The sequence below is a fragment of the Mastigoproctus giganteus genome, chromosome 11, assembly GCF_048544385.1.
Source record: "Mastigoproctus giganteus isolate SK-2022 chromosome 11, ASM4854438v1, whole genome shotgun sequence".
NCBI classification, from domain to species: Eukaryota; Metazoa; Arthropoda; class Arachnida; order Uropygi; family Thelyphonidae; genus Mastigoproctus; species Mastigoproctus giganteus.
Window position 1 is genome coordinate 51,402,185 of NC_143585.1, and position 16,221 is coordinate 51,418,405.

Sequence of the window (16,221 nt, forward strand, 5' to 3'; positions counted from 1 at the left end):
TGGATAAACGTCGTGAGTTAACTGACTTTGAAAGAGGGATGATGGTGGGTGCCCGACGCATGGATCATTCTATCGCGGTGGTGGTACAGAAATTGCACTCTCCCCGTTCGACAATATGAAGACGGTATCAGGAATACTCCATTTGCGGAATAACATCTCATCATGGACAGCGCTTTAAGCTGAGAAAGGTGGTGGATGAAGGTGGCCGTCGACGTCTGTCTCGCATTGTTTCAGCCAACCGGAGAGCAACGAAGGAGGTTCCAGTAACGTTTCCACCAAGGCCATCAGGCGATCATTAACCGCAATAGGTTATGGGAGCCGCCGACCCACCAGAGTCCCATTGCTAGCACCACGACACAGGAATCTACGCTTCAACTGGGCGAAAGAACATCGGCACTGGACCTTGGATGATTGGAGACGGGTCTTCTGGTCTGATGAGTCCCGTTTCCAGTTACTTTGAGAGGACGGGAGGATGCGTATCTGGCGAAAACCGCACGAAGCTATGCACCTGTCGTGTCAACAAGGAACTGTTCAGACAGGTGGACGGTCGGTAATGGTCTGGAGCATGTACAACTGGCACACGTTGGGACCTCTGGTACGTCTAGAAGTATCTCTGAACGGTCCAGGTTACGTGTTGATCCTTGCAGATTATCTGCATCCATTCATGGTCATCGTGCACCCACAGGAACCCAGGCAACTAGAACGTGGTTTGAAGAGCATTCACCATGGAATGGCCTCCTCGTTCACCAGACATGAACCCTGTAGAGCATCTTTGGGGTGTTGTGGACAGGTCCGTTCGAGGTTTGGATCCTCCACCCAGCAATGGACGGATTATGGACAGCGGTGCAGCAAGCATGGATGGAAATACCTGTGGAATGTTTTCGTGAACTAGTGGACTCAATGCCTCGCCGTGTGACTGCCCTTAACCAGGCGAAAGGTGGGCCTACCCGTTACTAGGTAGGTTTCCCATAATTTCTGTCAACTCAGTGTAAATCCATTATTAATAGCTCAACGAATTTAAGGCAAATTACGTATATTTTAACTAAATAGCTGTATACTTCCATCAACGATTAGCACTTTTTTTAAATTTATTAAAATGATTAGTGCATTACCGAGGCAACTCGTGGCGAGTGCCTTCACAATGTGAGATCTATGTAGTGAATAGCCAATTTAATTTGTTGTATCCTACGTACAGAATGAGGCTGTGTCATTCTAGAAAAATGTTCCGTTAACTTAAATCCATTTTAAAATTCTCATTCATCAAACTAATAACTATTTAATTTATTCGTTTTAAAATCATCTATTTTTATAAAATGTTTCCATAAATAAATGTGTGGGGTTTTTAAATTATTACGTAAATTAATTACTAATTAATGGGGAATTTTGTAGTATTTTTTAATGATTTGTGCAATTTTATTTAAATATTTTATTTTAATGTATTTAAATAATTTTAAATGTTTTATTTTAAATCGTTTGTTATTTTATTTTAATTAATTTGATTATGTATGCTTTTATTTTAGTATTTTCGTTAAATTTATTTAAAATAAATATTAATTTATTTCTTTATTTCATTAATTTAATTATTTTATTTACATTTAGATATACGTTGATTTATACACTGAGTGTCCACTTTGTTAGGTACATCTAAATTTTTCATGAAATGGAGGGCTTCGTCAATACAAGACGAAGGACTGAAATGAGTCGGAACATAACGTGGTAGTTGGCACCAGACGCACTGCTATGAGTACCTTGGAACCCTTTTGGGTTTTCATTTAGCACTCTGTTTCGGGTGTATCAAGATTGGTCCGGTACCAATTAACATCCAGCTAATGGCGACCCAGTGGTCAGAAAAACCTTATTGATGCGAGAGGCCAACGGAGTTTGAGAAGATCAGTGTACAGCAACAGAAAGCTACAGTCAGTCAAATAACAGCACAGTTCAACAGTGGTAAATAAAGAGACATCCAGGACACGCAATTCGCTGAGAGATCTCACATTCCTGAAAAGAGATGAGGTATCTCAGCCGATGACCTCTACTAAAAAAAAGAAAATATACAGCTACAGCGGTATGAGGAACACCAGTTGTGAACAGTGGAGGATTGGGAACACGTTCCTTATCTGGTGAATTCGTTTCACGCTGATGGCAGGATTATTCCAGGAGTTCACGGAGCCTTCTTGCAAGGCGTCACAATGCAGAGTAGTGGTGGTAGTTAAACAGTATGGGGAGCGTTTTCGTGGTGCACATTGGCCCCCTTCATACAGGTGGATCAAGCAACATGTAACACCTCAGGCCATCTTGAAATTTCCAATCAGGTGCATCCCTTCATGTCTGCAGTGCATCCATCTACGATTAGTTTCTTCAAACGAGATAATGCGCCATACCATAAATGGCACAGTTGTACAGAACTTGGAATGAAGTAAGGTATGAGACACTAAGCTACCACTTGCAAGATTAAGTTGCTTTATTGAAAACGAATAAAGTAGTCCATTAGTAGTCCAGTAGTCCATTTAGCGGCAATCCAGGAGTCAGTCCAACTGGCCTAATGACAAGAATGAGCGACGTATCGAAACGTTGCCAAATTGTTTAAACTTTTGTATTGACGTATACATTCAATTTATTTGCAATATTTTCATAAAATTAATCTTTATTGAAAATATAATCTTTCATGTGGCAGATTAAAGTCGCCTAGTGTAGTCCATTCCCATAAGATGGGAATGAACCACATAACGTTCCTCTTCTATTTAATTGAACAGAACTAGTTCCAGGAACACGAGAGTGAATCCAACCTATTCCGGAAGTGTCTCCATTCACCAGATCCCAGTCCAATTGAGCACCTCTGTGGAATGAGGTGGAACGAACTCTACCGAGTTGAGATTTGCAACGATCCAATTTTCAACAACTGTGAGAAGCAGTTGGGTCAATGTGGGCTAGCATCTCTATGGTACGCTTTCAACATTTCGTTGAGTGCATGTCACAACGAATCCAGACTGTTCAAAGGGTCTCTTAGAGGTGGGCCTATGAGGGCCTATTAGGTAGTGTACCTAATAAAGTGGCCACTCAGTTTATATAACAATTTTTTTCTTGGCTGTGTCTTTCTCACTTTGGATTTTATCAACGATGGAACTTTTGAAATATTTTTGAAAAACCACAACATAATAAATGAATGCTTGTATCGCCATCTGGTGATCAGTGGTCAATGACATCCACGTAGTTTATGTTAACTGTTATTAGCACGTGACATCTGAATTGTAAATGAGTTTTTAACTTGAAAGAAATTCTAAGGCAATCAATACAAAAAAAAAATGGAAAAGCCTAACTTAATTATTACTTAACAACACTGATGTATTCCCGAATTAACTCAAACTCTTGTAATTACGAGTCCCAAACTCCGATGAAATCAAACATTTTTAAAGAAATTTTATTTAAAAGTTAAACAAAACAATCTTTTACTGTAAAAACGCACTACAAGTGTCCAGCAGTGGAGACCCACACGTACTACAACTTAAGGACTTTTGCCTTCCCCCAGAAAGTAAAGTCTGTGTTTCCGTCACTCACAACACGCATTTCCTTCACTTTCCAACAACACTCCTCAATTTCTAGCTCTCCAACGGAAAAATCGCATCACTCTTCCTCGCTCTCAACCTCCGTACTCCTTCTTCTTACATTCTCCGCATCCTCCCTGCGTTGCGAAAGTCGACCGCTCTCCGAGCCCACTATGGGTGGTGCCCAGGGATAGAGCGAGGACAGCACGACTAAGAACTCAATCACTCACAGGCAGAGAAGTGGTCGACACCAGGAGAACGCAGTTGCGGGAGGCTTGCTCGTATCATCCCCGCAGCTGACAGCGATCAGCTACGGAACAGGGCCTTGCCGCAGACGTCGGAAGAGCGGCGGGAAGATAAAGTCGGCAAAAGGATCTGAAGCGTTCCATCGTCCCCCTTCCTCCCTCCCCCTCTTAAAGGTTACCGTGTTGTGTGTGTGTGCGGGTGTGTGTGTGTGAGTGTGTGTGTGACGATTCTGGAGACATCCGTCTCCGGCCATCGATTTCTATAAGGTGCGGAACGTGGCTGATATTCCATCAGCGAACAGTTGACTTAAGCATATGGACATATGGAGTGTGTTGACTTGCCGTAGCACGTTGGGTGCGTAAAAAGATGCATTGACACAGGTCAAAGACGCTTCGTTGTGTCCCCTACAGCAGCTACTGAAAGGTAAGACTTTGTTGCTATAAGAGTTACGTGGGAAGAATGCGAAAGGTACGGTTGTGATGGGCTACTTGATCCAAGGCATCATATGTCGTTACCATGACAATGGGATGCTGGGAGGGTTTCGTATTTTCCCCTAATAATCATTAAACTTCCGTCATTTTGTGCAAACTTCGACGTGGATACGTTTCGGGAGGGGGGGGGGTTGCTATTTTGGGGCTCGCGCAAGGGTTAACGACTTCGGCATTCCACCATCGTTTTGAATTGAAAGGAGGCTGCGAAATAGGATAAGTGATGATTTTGTAAGAGGAGATTATCCTTCTAATCTGTTCATAAATGGTTTTAAAATAACGGGAGTTTAAAGAAGTGTGTGTGCCAGCGAAGAGCGGTCACTGCACTTAGAAATGCGTTTCGAAAAATGACCTTATATGAGAAAGCCTCGGTTATTTTTAGTTCTAGCGCATCTTGCGTGTCTTGTTTTAAAATTTAATATTTCTTCTGGAACAACCATATATCTTTTTTCTTTTTTTTTTTTAAGCATTACGTTTAACAGATTTAGAAAACTTGGTCTGTCTACTACTTGAAACAGTGCTATGGTCACATAGTGATTAACTTGGTTTCCATATGGACATTTTTTTTATCGATATGGTATCGATTTTTTATCGATATATCCACTACTACAGAAAATACGTTATTTAAATTACAATAAAAGTGTAAACGTACAATTTATTAAGACGATAATAGAATCGGGAGCACTGATTTCAGTTATTTGTTGACTGGTGTTTGGAAATATGTTTGGTAATTATTATACATTAAAATTTATTAACGTTGCTTTCTACTTATAAAAATTTATTGTTTAGGTTATGTAAACTATAAATGTCTTATAACTGAAGCATGCGTTTCCGGTTAAAAAATTACGTTTCCGGTTAAATAAATGTCTTATCTAATTAAAGTATTTTAGCTATTTTTTATTAATTATTTAATCTTATTTATTTATAATTAAAAGTCATTAAATATTCTACATTTGTTAGTATTTTATTTAAATAGTACTTTTATTTAAATGCTTATTTATAGTGAGTATTTTTAAAACACCTAACAGTTTAAAATATATAGAATCGAAGTGGTCTCTGTCATATTTGTACTTTTTTCATTCTTCCCATTGTACTATTGTTTTTCCATAGTTGAGTGAATTGAGTTAATATATATACTGCATATGCAAAAGTTTGGAAAAATATTTTATTGGATATACCTCAGCGATACAGCATTTGTGAACTTATTACACAATACCATATTGTATTGGGGGATAGTGTTTAACTTTTTATTTTATTTTCCAGACTCCTTTAGGCCATAACAGGCGAATTATAATTAAAATAAGATGCCTTTTTTTCCACAATTTTTATAATTTTCAAAGGGAATGGTTGGATTTATTTTGAGAATGTTTCCTTCAATATTTTTGAATTGGTTAGAAGTTTGATTTCAACAAAAGTAGAGAGGATTATTTTAATTATGGTGGGTGATATTTATGATGGAATAATACTATTTTTATAATTTAACAAAGAAAAAAAGGCAAAAGAACAAATCGTATGCTCATTCTTCATTCAGAATTTTATGCCAACAGGGAAACCCACGAAAATATGTAATTCGTAATCGATCGAGATTAAATAATAAATATTATTATCTGTATATTAACTAAAAGCTGTAAAACTCCCTTTTTCTAACTTTCTGGTATGCCTATATAAATATCACATGAATATAATAAGCTTTAAATGTCTTAAAGTAATGTGATAGTGTTACTGTGTTATTGTTAAACGTTTTTCACTGCTCAATATTTTCCAGTTTGGAATATAACTTATCAACTATACGATGATTGGCATTTGCTTCTCTTTAATAATAGACTACAGTATAACTTATGGGTATATAGACAAATATTTCACTATTCATTCCTTCCCAGACTGTAAACAAGTGCCAGTAGTCTTTTAGGGGTCCTGAACAGTCGGGATGCTTTAAATGTATTTGTGGAGGGGGAGAGGGGAGAATTGCTTCACCATGGAATATTCTTTCGAATCTATAGGGTCATAATATTAGATCATCTGATTAGAGAGCGTAAAAAAGAAAGATGGGTCCAGCTATGGCTCTGACTCTAGCGAGAAATAGAAAAAAAGATTCATTAATGATCTTTCTCTCACAAACTCACTTTACTTCCTAACACAGACTTTCAGAAAATGACTGCCTGTGTGATAGGGATTGGAGTGAGTTTGTGAGCTGAATTTCTACAGATATTTCTGCTTTCCATGGACACTCTTCTTCAAAAATGGCATTTATAATTCCATTAAAAACTAAAATTGGGGAAAGCAGTCCCCTAATATCCCTTTTAAGATATGTATAGCTTATTGTATACATTATACTATGCATATAATTTTAAAAGCTATATGTTCGTTTGCACAAATTGTCAGGAACCATAATTGCATAAATGCAAAGGGACCATTGAAAGCCTGCTTCGCACGTCGCTTGACAAAGTTCGTCTTACAGTGCACGTGCGCAATTTCGTGTATTACGGAACTTGCCGTCGTCAGCTAATTTTTAATTAATTTCTCGTCTCTTCAAAAGTTAATAAGAATTTTCAAATGTGTTTGCAAAATCTACACAACATAGTATTTAAAATGGAAATACGCGAGATGTAGATTAAAGACTGTATAGATGAATTAACTTTATGAAAATTTCTTGGACTTCTTCGAGTGACAATTTTGGGAAAATTTCTCTTTAGAACCTGCAGAATTTGGGTTCATTACTAGAGCGACATCTACCGGTAAGGTACAAATTTACAACCAATCTTTTCATAACTGTTTTGTCTAATATCGGATTAAAAAGTTATTGAAGCTGCTTGATTTCTTCACAGTTTATAAAAATATCTGGATGGATAACCTTGAACGTAGAAGCTACATGTGCGAACTACTGACGTATTATTTATTACCTTACAGTAATTGTTCCTCTTCTTTATAAGGCGTGTTGACGATTTCTCTTTTCGTACAATCAAAATGAATTACAGACTACCACCTGTGGGAGGGAAAACAAAGCGAAATGGTTACAACCTGCGCCTCGTAATCGATATTTATCAAAGACTACCTTGTTTTTTACAACTTAAAATTCTCTGGGTCCTCAACAACAACATTGGACGTATTTGTTAGAGGTTTAGCTTTGCCCGGTTGTAATCCGCCAATTCTGGATGAACGTGTGTAGTGAGAAAATGAAAGATCGTCTGTCATAACAGGCAGTATGGGTGTTTAGCTCTCTCTCTTTCCTCCAGCATCCTATCGACCTCTACGTAGTAAGCTACAAGTCATCCATGTAACTCAGTTTCTCTTTTTGTGCTCCAAACGGAAATCGTTCGAAATAATCCATATCATGTAGCAAACATCAGGGATGCTACAAAAGCCCTGCTCAGGGAGGCGCACGGTTATAAGAAAATAAGTCTCCGGTTTCTGGATAGAAGGTTCCAGTTATTGTTACCTTTCTCTGTCTCTCAGAACACTTTCGGAACAAAGATGGCTTCGCTTGTCACGGATCATCTGACGAACGTTTTGTGTTATTCAGGGCGCACACCTACTGATATTGCATTACAAGGGGTTCAGAAGGTTATTGAACGCCGATAGTTTACCTCGGATGGAAAGGTGAATCTCTGTCACAACGGTCTGATATTAAGTTCTGAACTTTAACGTGTTAGAAATTTAATATAGTAGTAAATAGGAATTTATAGTTAATGTCTATACTTCTTTTATGAAAAATAAAATAGAAAATAATAGTATTTTAAGTTTTTGAAACCGTAAGAAATATTCACCAGACAAATAATACACCAAATAGAATAAAAAGAGATACAAATATAAAATTATCTACGAAAAAAAAAAGTTTTGCTTATTTAAATGGTAATTGTTAATAGATATTTATTCGTTTATAGGTTACATTCGTTCGTTGAGTTCACTATATCTGTCTGTCCGTCCCCATGTAACAATTCGAGTCCCAACGGACTGGTTTCAACATTCATTAAAATTGGACCAATAGAAATCCAGCAGTTGTCTTCTTCTTTTTTTGGAGTTGATGATTATGGAGTATAGAAATTCTTTAGATGCCATAAAATTCTTCGAATCATCAGGATAAGACAGGTACTCTGATCGACAACGGCGACATCTAGTTAAAGGCATCACCAGAGGGCGCTGTTGACGAAATGCTGGACGAAAATGCGGAATATTTAAGATCCATACTTAGAAAACCACTTCATAATGCATCTATATAAAAAAAAAAAAAAATATTGCAATAGTCACGTGATCTGAAACTGACAATTTTTTTTTTCTTCTTCGTACTTTAATTCTTTGAATTCTGCTGTAGAATATCAACTTTTTTTTTCCCTTGGATAATATACGAACTTTCTTAATGACTTTCCCCTAAGAAAAACAAACAGCTCTTGAAAAGTTTTCTTTACCACATTTGCATTTAAAGTGAACTACAACATCCCATCAAAAGCTGTCGTACTGTGCAGGCTCCATTAAGTAGTGAAGAATCATTACCTTTTTATTGTTTCACAGACATCCAGCTGAGATGGAAATGTCCTCGTCCTCGGTTAATATGACATTATTTAATACTTTGTAATACTGTACGTCCTTGTAATTAGCTTCTTGAAATGAAGTTCGAAACTAACCCGAGAAGTTATCCCCTAACTTACTATTCCATATTTAAAAAGAAAAAAAAAAAAAAAAAAAAGCTGTTGACTCATAACACCATCTCTGTCCAAACTTTGATAAACATAACGCTTAACAATTGCCAATTTTCATTACATTCCTTTTCATTAGACCACATCGACCTGTCTGTTCTTCGTTAGCGATTAAATGGACTATTTATGACCAGCGTCAAATAAACAGAAGAGTCCATATTACTCCTCATTAAAAATATCCGTTCATTTCAACAATAACAGCGCGCGCACATATCGCATTACGTCAGACAACAATATGCAGCAGTTGGCTCGCATTGTTGTGTGGCACAAAAGGGAAATACCCATTTCTGTTGTATGCGCAGTAGAGCCACTGAGTGGACACATTTCGAACAAAACGAAATTATAATCCCCCCACACAGTAAAATGTGACAGCGCCAAGAACATGTAATAACATGCTGTAACGGTAGCCAATACCCGCCTCTAGATGCTCATCGAACATGTCGGCTTTAATTATACAGTGCATCTCTCACCCCATAATTAAATTAGTGTACGATCAGGCTGAAGACAAAGCCGTTATAACTAAACTAAATGCAACATTAATCAGCTGAACCCCCCTCCCCCCTATTTCTCCCTCACGTGTTTCCTTCCCGCTTTCTCTATACTCCTGGCAGTCTCTTTAATTATGGATGTCGCTAGAATACCCTCGCGCTTGATCTGGCACAGTATAGCAAAAGAACCCCGATTTTGCAAAGGGTACAATTAAACAGAGAGTTATAGGGAGGGTACAATTGTCTGAGATATTTGATGACTGCGTAACTATGCAGTACTTTAACTTTTAAACCTTTAATAGATGGGTTTTTAAAAGCTTCTTTTTTTTTTTTTTGAGCAGACGATGCATTGTTATGCAAATAGCAGCAGCTGATTCTCTTCAGATAACGATTTTCTATTGGCCCATAAATCACTTCTTAAAAATCCAAGCGCATGTATCGTTCTAGACAAAGTATATCTTTCTTTTTTTTTCTTTTTTTTTTTTTTTTGCGTTTTCCTTAATCCTTCAAAAGTGCGGATTACATTTTTATTTGACTGAAATTTGTTTTTCGTGCCATCGATTCTTTTGGAGCATTTATAAAAGTCGGAATTCATCTAGACAGCATTAATTAATATTCTTTGTATTTATAAGTAACAACAGACAAACGAGATAAAGTGTAGTTTATCATAATTTCTACAAAGTTTGGAATATTTTGCGTAGTAAGTTTATTTTCGGTTAGCTTTAAATAAAATTACTTCGTGCAGTAGACATGTCTTATTGACTTATTTCCTTTTTCTTTTCTTTTTTTTTTTTTTTTTTGTGCAGTTTGCAATATCAAAATTTCTGTCAGTCATTGCTTTTTTTAACACCAATTGATGCAATTATGGAATATATTGTTTAAAAAAAGCAGACGCCTTTTAGTCATCAATAAACAAGAATTAAAACTGTTAACAATTGATTCGCAACAATTGACCATCTTTAGCCATCGATATACAAAAATGAAAAATGTTAACAATTGATTCGCAACAATTGTTGAGAAAAAAAGGCAGATGCTCTCTTTAGTCATCGATAAACAACAATGAAAAAGGTTAACAATTGATTCGCAACAAATTGTTGAAAAATCACATATCCAATCTTTCGTTATCAATAAACAAGAATGAAAATTGTTAAAAATTGATTCGCAACAATTAGCCATCTTCAGTTATCGATAAACAAGAATGAAAACTGTTAATTGTTTCCCAACAATTGTCGAGAAAAAATGCAGACGCCATCCTTATTCACCGATAAACAAGAATGAAAAATGTTAACGATTGATTCACAACAATGGTTGAAAAAAAAAAAAAAAAAAAAAGAGAGACCCAATCTTTAGTTATCGATAAACAAGAATAATAAAAACTGTTAACAATTGATTCGCAACAATTGGCCATCTTTAGTCATGATACACAAGAATGAAAATTGTTAACAACTGATTCGCAACAATTGACCATCTTTAGTCTCGATAAACAAGAATGAAAAATGTTAATTGATTCGAAACATTTATTGAGAAAAAAAGCAGACGCTATCGTTAGTCATCGTTAAACAAGAATGAAAAAGGTTAACAGTTGATTCGCAACAATTGCTAAAAAAAATGCAGACACCATCTTTAGTCATCGATAGCCAACAATGAAAAATGTTACCAATTGATTCGCACGAATTGTTAAAAAAGCAGATACTATCTTTAGTCATCGATAAACAAGAATGAAAAATGTTAACAATTGATTCTCAACAATACAAAGAAATGTCATTAAAAATAGATGCACGCGCTGTGGTATTGCAGATTTCAACTGGAATTACCAAGCGCCTTTGTCTCCAACTCTATTTTATGTCGATTTCTTATATTTTGCCCGCCTGTTGCTACATCTGACATTTCATCTTTAATTAAAATACAGTTTGAGCGATGATTTATTTCCCTTTTTTTTATTTTAAAGACACATTTGGAGGTTGCAGTTTTTTTAAAATTGCAGCTCCCAATCGCAATTACACCAATGGCAAAATGTTTCTCCCAATTCTTTTTACAAATTGCCTAATTTGCCTAATTTATAACCATTTGTGTATATAATGCTTTGGATAGAAGGATTGAAAGGAGAAGAAACAGTTTAAGATTGCTTCTTGGTAGAACTTATACTGTTTAAAGTAATGATAATGCTCCTCAAATGGATAAACTCGTTTTCTGTCCCGAACAATATTCTACGTGCAGCGCATTGCCAATTGTGTGAACAAACGATTGAGTTTTTATCTTTTTTTCTAGTTTTTCTTTCTTCTTCTTTCTCTCACTTAGTTTTCTTGTGTACGACATTATTGAAGCGGGATTTGTCACTGGGGCTTCGCTCCAAATTCAGCGTTCTCCACCCGGAAACTATAAACTAAGCGTGTAAATAAACAGTCAACAACATTGTACTTTAGAAAGAAAAAAAAAAAAAATGAGTTGAATCCCAATAGGTGACCTACCAATCTATCGCATCTTGTCGTGCCTCATTTTGTTACTAGGATAACAAATAGCGCACTTTAAGATTATAATGAGGACTCGATTTCCCCTTAGATTTCCGCCAATTTTCTTCAAATAGAGGATGTTTGGAGAGAAGAAAGGCTTTGAAATGGAGCCCGGATAAAGAATCTTGTCTTCTCGATTATAAGAAAGAGAGAGAGATTAAAACAATTTCAAAGGTGTAAGGAGCAGTACAACGGAACCTTGATATTCTGTTTTTCTTCGCTTAAAAGAAGCGTTTCTTACAGCTTCAGCGAAGCGTAAAGCACTCAGCGACTTCAAATAGAAACACTTCTAAGTTGGAAATATCATTCTTGTAGCGCTAGCGTTAGATTGCTGATTTTAAAGTCTGTTTTCTTTAATTTTTTAAAGCCATTATACTAATTGTTCGTGACATTTATAGCTCTCTGAAGAATAGAGAATGGCCAACAATCACTACTTTTTCAAAGTTCGTTCCTTGTTCTCTACAAAATGTAAACTATGTAAAAATCCGGTCTAAATTCTCACAGCAACACAAACTTGCCTTTGCAACGAGTTACGTTGATATTGTACTACTTTCAAACTTGGTCTCTCTAAAAAGTTAAATGGCCATTTCTTTAAAAGATGAGACACTGTTTCAAGACCAATTGGTCTCTTGTTAGATAGCAGGTGATGATCTCTAGTGACAAAGCGCAGATAAAACAGTCTTAAAATGGTTGTTCGATGTTGAGTTGACATGTGGTATACGAAATCAGTTTTCAAAGTTGTAAGATGTTAAAGCTGTCTGTTGAAAGTAGTACAATACCAAGGTTAATCCAGCACTTCTCAATCCCCAATGGGGATTGAGAAGTGCTGGATCTCAATCCCCAATAATAATGTAATTTTATTATTCCCCGTGGAAGGGGGGAACACAAACCATGAGTTTGTTGCCATAACTTGGAACTTACCATTCATGAGCCATTCAGGGCTCTGGCTACCTCAGCTTGCGAATCTGCTCAGTCCAGGTTCACACAACAAGTAGATGGCAGCACTGATTTTAAGAGTCATGTAATTGATAAATAAAGGTAGAACAATGTGTGAAAAAATTAATATGGTATTTAAATTATTAAGATAGTTTCTATGAAATTATGTTCTTAATAAATTTTCCTGGCATTTTTAAAATTTATTTATTATTAACTTGTATTTATTAAAAAACCTTCCTCTATTTATTTTGTATTACATATATAATAAAAATACAGTTAAAATACAAATGTGGGAAACTTTGCCTATTTTCGTAGGGTTTGTTACGTTGTTGGAATTTTGGTGTTTGCAAATGTCTTCTAAGAAATATAAGTTTAAAAGAAAGCCTAAATGTAGGGATTCTGTCACCCAATATGTTTCCAAGCGATTCAAATAAATACTTTGCTGAACGCAAAAACCCTCGGTAAACTGTCAAAAGAAAAAGAAGAAAAAAAATCTTCGCTAACGATAACCGATACAGCTCCGACACCCCAGATGAAGAGACATTGTTGCATTAAGAACACGTAGCTGATATTGTGTGTGCCCGGGTTCTCACGGAATACCTTTTTGTCCGTCGATAGAACGCTATAGAAGACCCTTGTACAAACACAGGAATATAAAAAAAAAATCTTTTATTCCACCCTATTCATCCCCTTCCCTGTCTTTTAGTAAAAGGTAGCAGCTAAGCGACAACCAGACATTTTTTTTACACACAGAAGGATCTAAGAAAACCTTCCTTCCATCTTAGAATAAAAAGGTGAAGAAGAAAAATCTCACAGTCACAAGACAGGTTAGAAGAAGTAACTTCATCCAAATAACTGCTTTTAACCTGTCCATTCTGACATTCACACCGAGAAAAGATTCCACAGTAATATTCCATCGAAAAATATGTTTATATTTAAAGGATTCTACATACGGGTGATGTTGACCAGATATTTGAAATGACTTCGTTATTCGCATACACTCTTTATGGTATTTGGTTTCAATTTCTATGCAAATTATTTCATTTAATTTCAACAGATGTAAAATCTTTGTTCAGGCAGGCGGATACTTTTATAAAGGGATCTTATGTCCTTTGGGTTTCAAAGAGAATCTTAAGAATTCAATTAAAATCAAAAAATTCTCTTCTCTTACCGCAATTAGCATTGAAATTGGAATTCTTTTCACGCTTAATATGAGTCGGTTGTTCGGTTCGGTTGTGACAGCTTTAATATGTTCTTTTGGGGGACTCCATCTCCCTGTTTAATAATAGGGTTTAAACACCTGTGAAATCATAATTCGTCATGTGTGACTGCAGCATCTAATACTATCGCTCAATTTACAGATATGAGTGGATAAGACAGTACTATTTTTCGCCCTTTTAATTCAAAAATAGTTTAATATTTATTTTTTTCAAAAAAACAGCGTCTTTGTAATTTTATTTGTTGCAAATGGTGGATTCAACGATGTCAGAAATCGAGAGCTCATTCCTAACCTGTAAAGGTCGCCATTTTGATTTTCACCACTGCAGCGCCCTCTAGTGACAGCCACCACAGTATTCAGATAGAGTTTTTACTTTTTTAGTATAAAAATAAAAGCTAAATTTCTGATTGAAATAGGAGTTTGATTTTTTCCAATTAGCGTACGATTTTTTCTTAATTAGAAAGAGATTATGAATCCAATAAATATAGTTTAAGTTAAAACAAGTAAGATGGTTTGTTAAAATAAATAAATAATATAAAATATGTTCTTATACAGTGGATTTTTCTATCTAAATACTGCGTTATGTTAAAACTGACGATTTTTTTTGTGCCCTACTGTATGTACAATATCGATAACCTAACTATCTTATAACCTTTAAGCTACGGCGCTTATTTGGAAATAAAAGACGCTTGCACGGTGCAGGGCATTTAGACAATGTGAATGCTGGCTGAGTGAATGGCACTGTTTCATTGGATTCCGTAATACGTGCAAATGCTGAAAATTTGATAACTTGTGCCTTCTTTCGTTCCACTTGTATTTTCGGGGAGTTGGAAATTTCTCACATCTCGTCTCATCTAGCGTACATATTTTATAAGAAGCGAAATGGCATTTTTTCGCGTGGAATACACACACAGCCCTTCGTATATTGGCCGAATTTTGCCATCTACTTGCAGCTGTTGAATCTTGTATAGGCTACTTTGCATAGCATATGGCTTATCTGATTTTACACTGCCCCCAGAGGGACACAGCACACGGAGAAGGATGTTTTTTTTTTTTTTTTTCTCTACATTTCGCATCCTCTCTCTGGTTCAGCGTTTTTTTTTTTTTTTTTTTTTGCTGTTCTTTTCTTGGAAAGTTTCCACTTATTCTTTTCAAAATACGATGGACACAATTGTTGTTTTTTTTTTTATCTTTAATTCAGTTCTTTGCCATAATTTCAATATATCTAATAATGCCTTGTACAAATAGTATTACAGTATATATAATTTTAACATTACGTGCTGTACTTTGCCGATCTCTCTCTCTCTCTCTCTCTCTCTCTCTCTCTCTCTCTCTCTCTCTCTCTCTCTCTCTCTCTCCTGTTTTGTTTTTTCTTTCATATTCCATTTTTAAAATTTTTTTTCTCTTACTTTTTGCTTTCTGTTTTTATGTCTCATCTTTCTGTCTCTTTCGCTCTTTTTCCATTTTTTTTATCATTTCCCCTTTTATCATATTTTCTTTATTTTTTTTCTCACTTTCTTTCTTTTTATCTTTTTCCTTTTTTCTTCTTCGTCCATGTTTTTCTCTTAATTAGCATTAGCATTAATAGAGGCATATGATGCAAGAAAGCAAGCTTATACACCACTAGGGAAAAAAAAATCACATTTCACACATTCATTCCAGCCAAACGTTTGTCCATTTCCTCCTTGAATTTATTTAAGCTATCAACTTCTACAACGACAGATGGAAGTTTGTTCCAGCAATTAACCACCCCGCTGGCTAAAGGCAAATTTCCGCACATCTATTCTACAATTGTCTTTCCTCAATTTGAATTTATGCCCCCTCAGGTTCGTAATCTGAGCAAGCAGAAGAATCCCATCAGCGTTGACAATCCATTCAAGGCCTTATACACCTCAATCAGATCACCTCGCAGGTGCCCAGTCTCCAGGCGCTGCAATTTGCAGAGCTTAAGCTTTTCTTCGTAAGAGCATCTCTTACCAATCTCGTTGCCCTTCTCTGTACTCATTCTAGCAGGTCTACATCCTTCCCAAAATGACCTCTCTAGACCTGTGCGCAGTACCCAAGGCGTGGCCTGACCATTGCCTTATACAAAGGGACAAGC

General features: G+C 36.1%; 1 protein-coding gene across 4 annotated transcripts in view; it reads left to right on the forward strand.

Moving 5' to 3' along the window:
- The first annotated feature begins 3,845 nt into the window (after window positions 1-3,845).
- The window catches only part of LOC150078006 (teneurin-m-like), a 432,793-nt gene continuing 420,417 nt past the window's right edge, over window positions 3,846-16,221 (forward strand). For 2 of the 4 annotated variants that reach the window (XM_090384265.1, XM_090384268.1), the window contains exon 1: window positions 3,846-4,211. The gene's annotated coding sequence lies outside the window, so the exon portion shown is untranslated. The remainder of the gene's footprint in view (window positions 4,212-16,221) is intronic. The other 2 variants (XM_090384267.1, XM_090384269.1) reach the window with 1 other exon arrangement.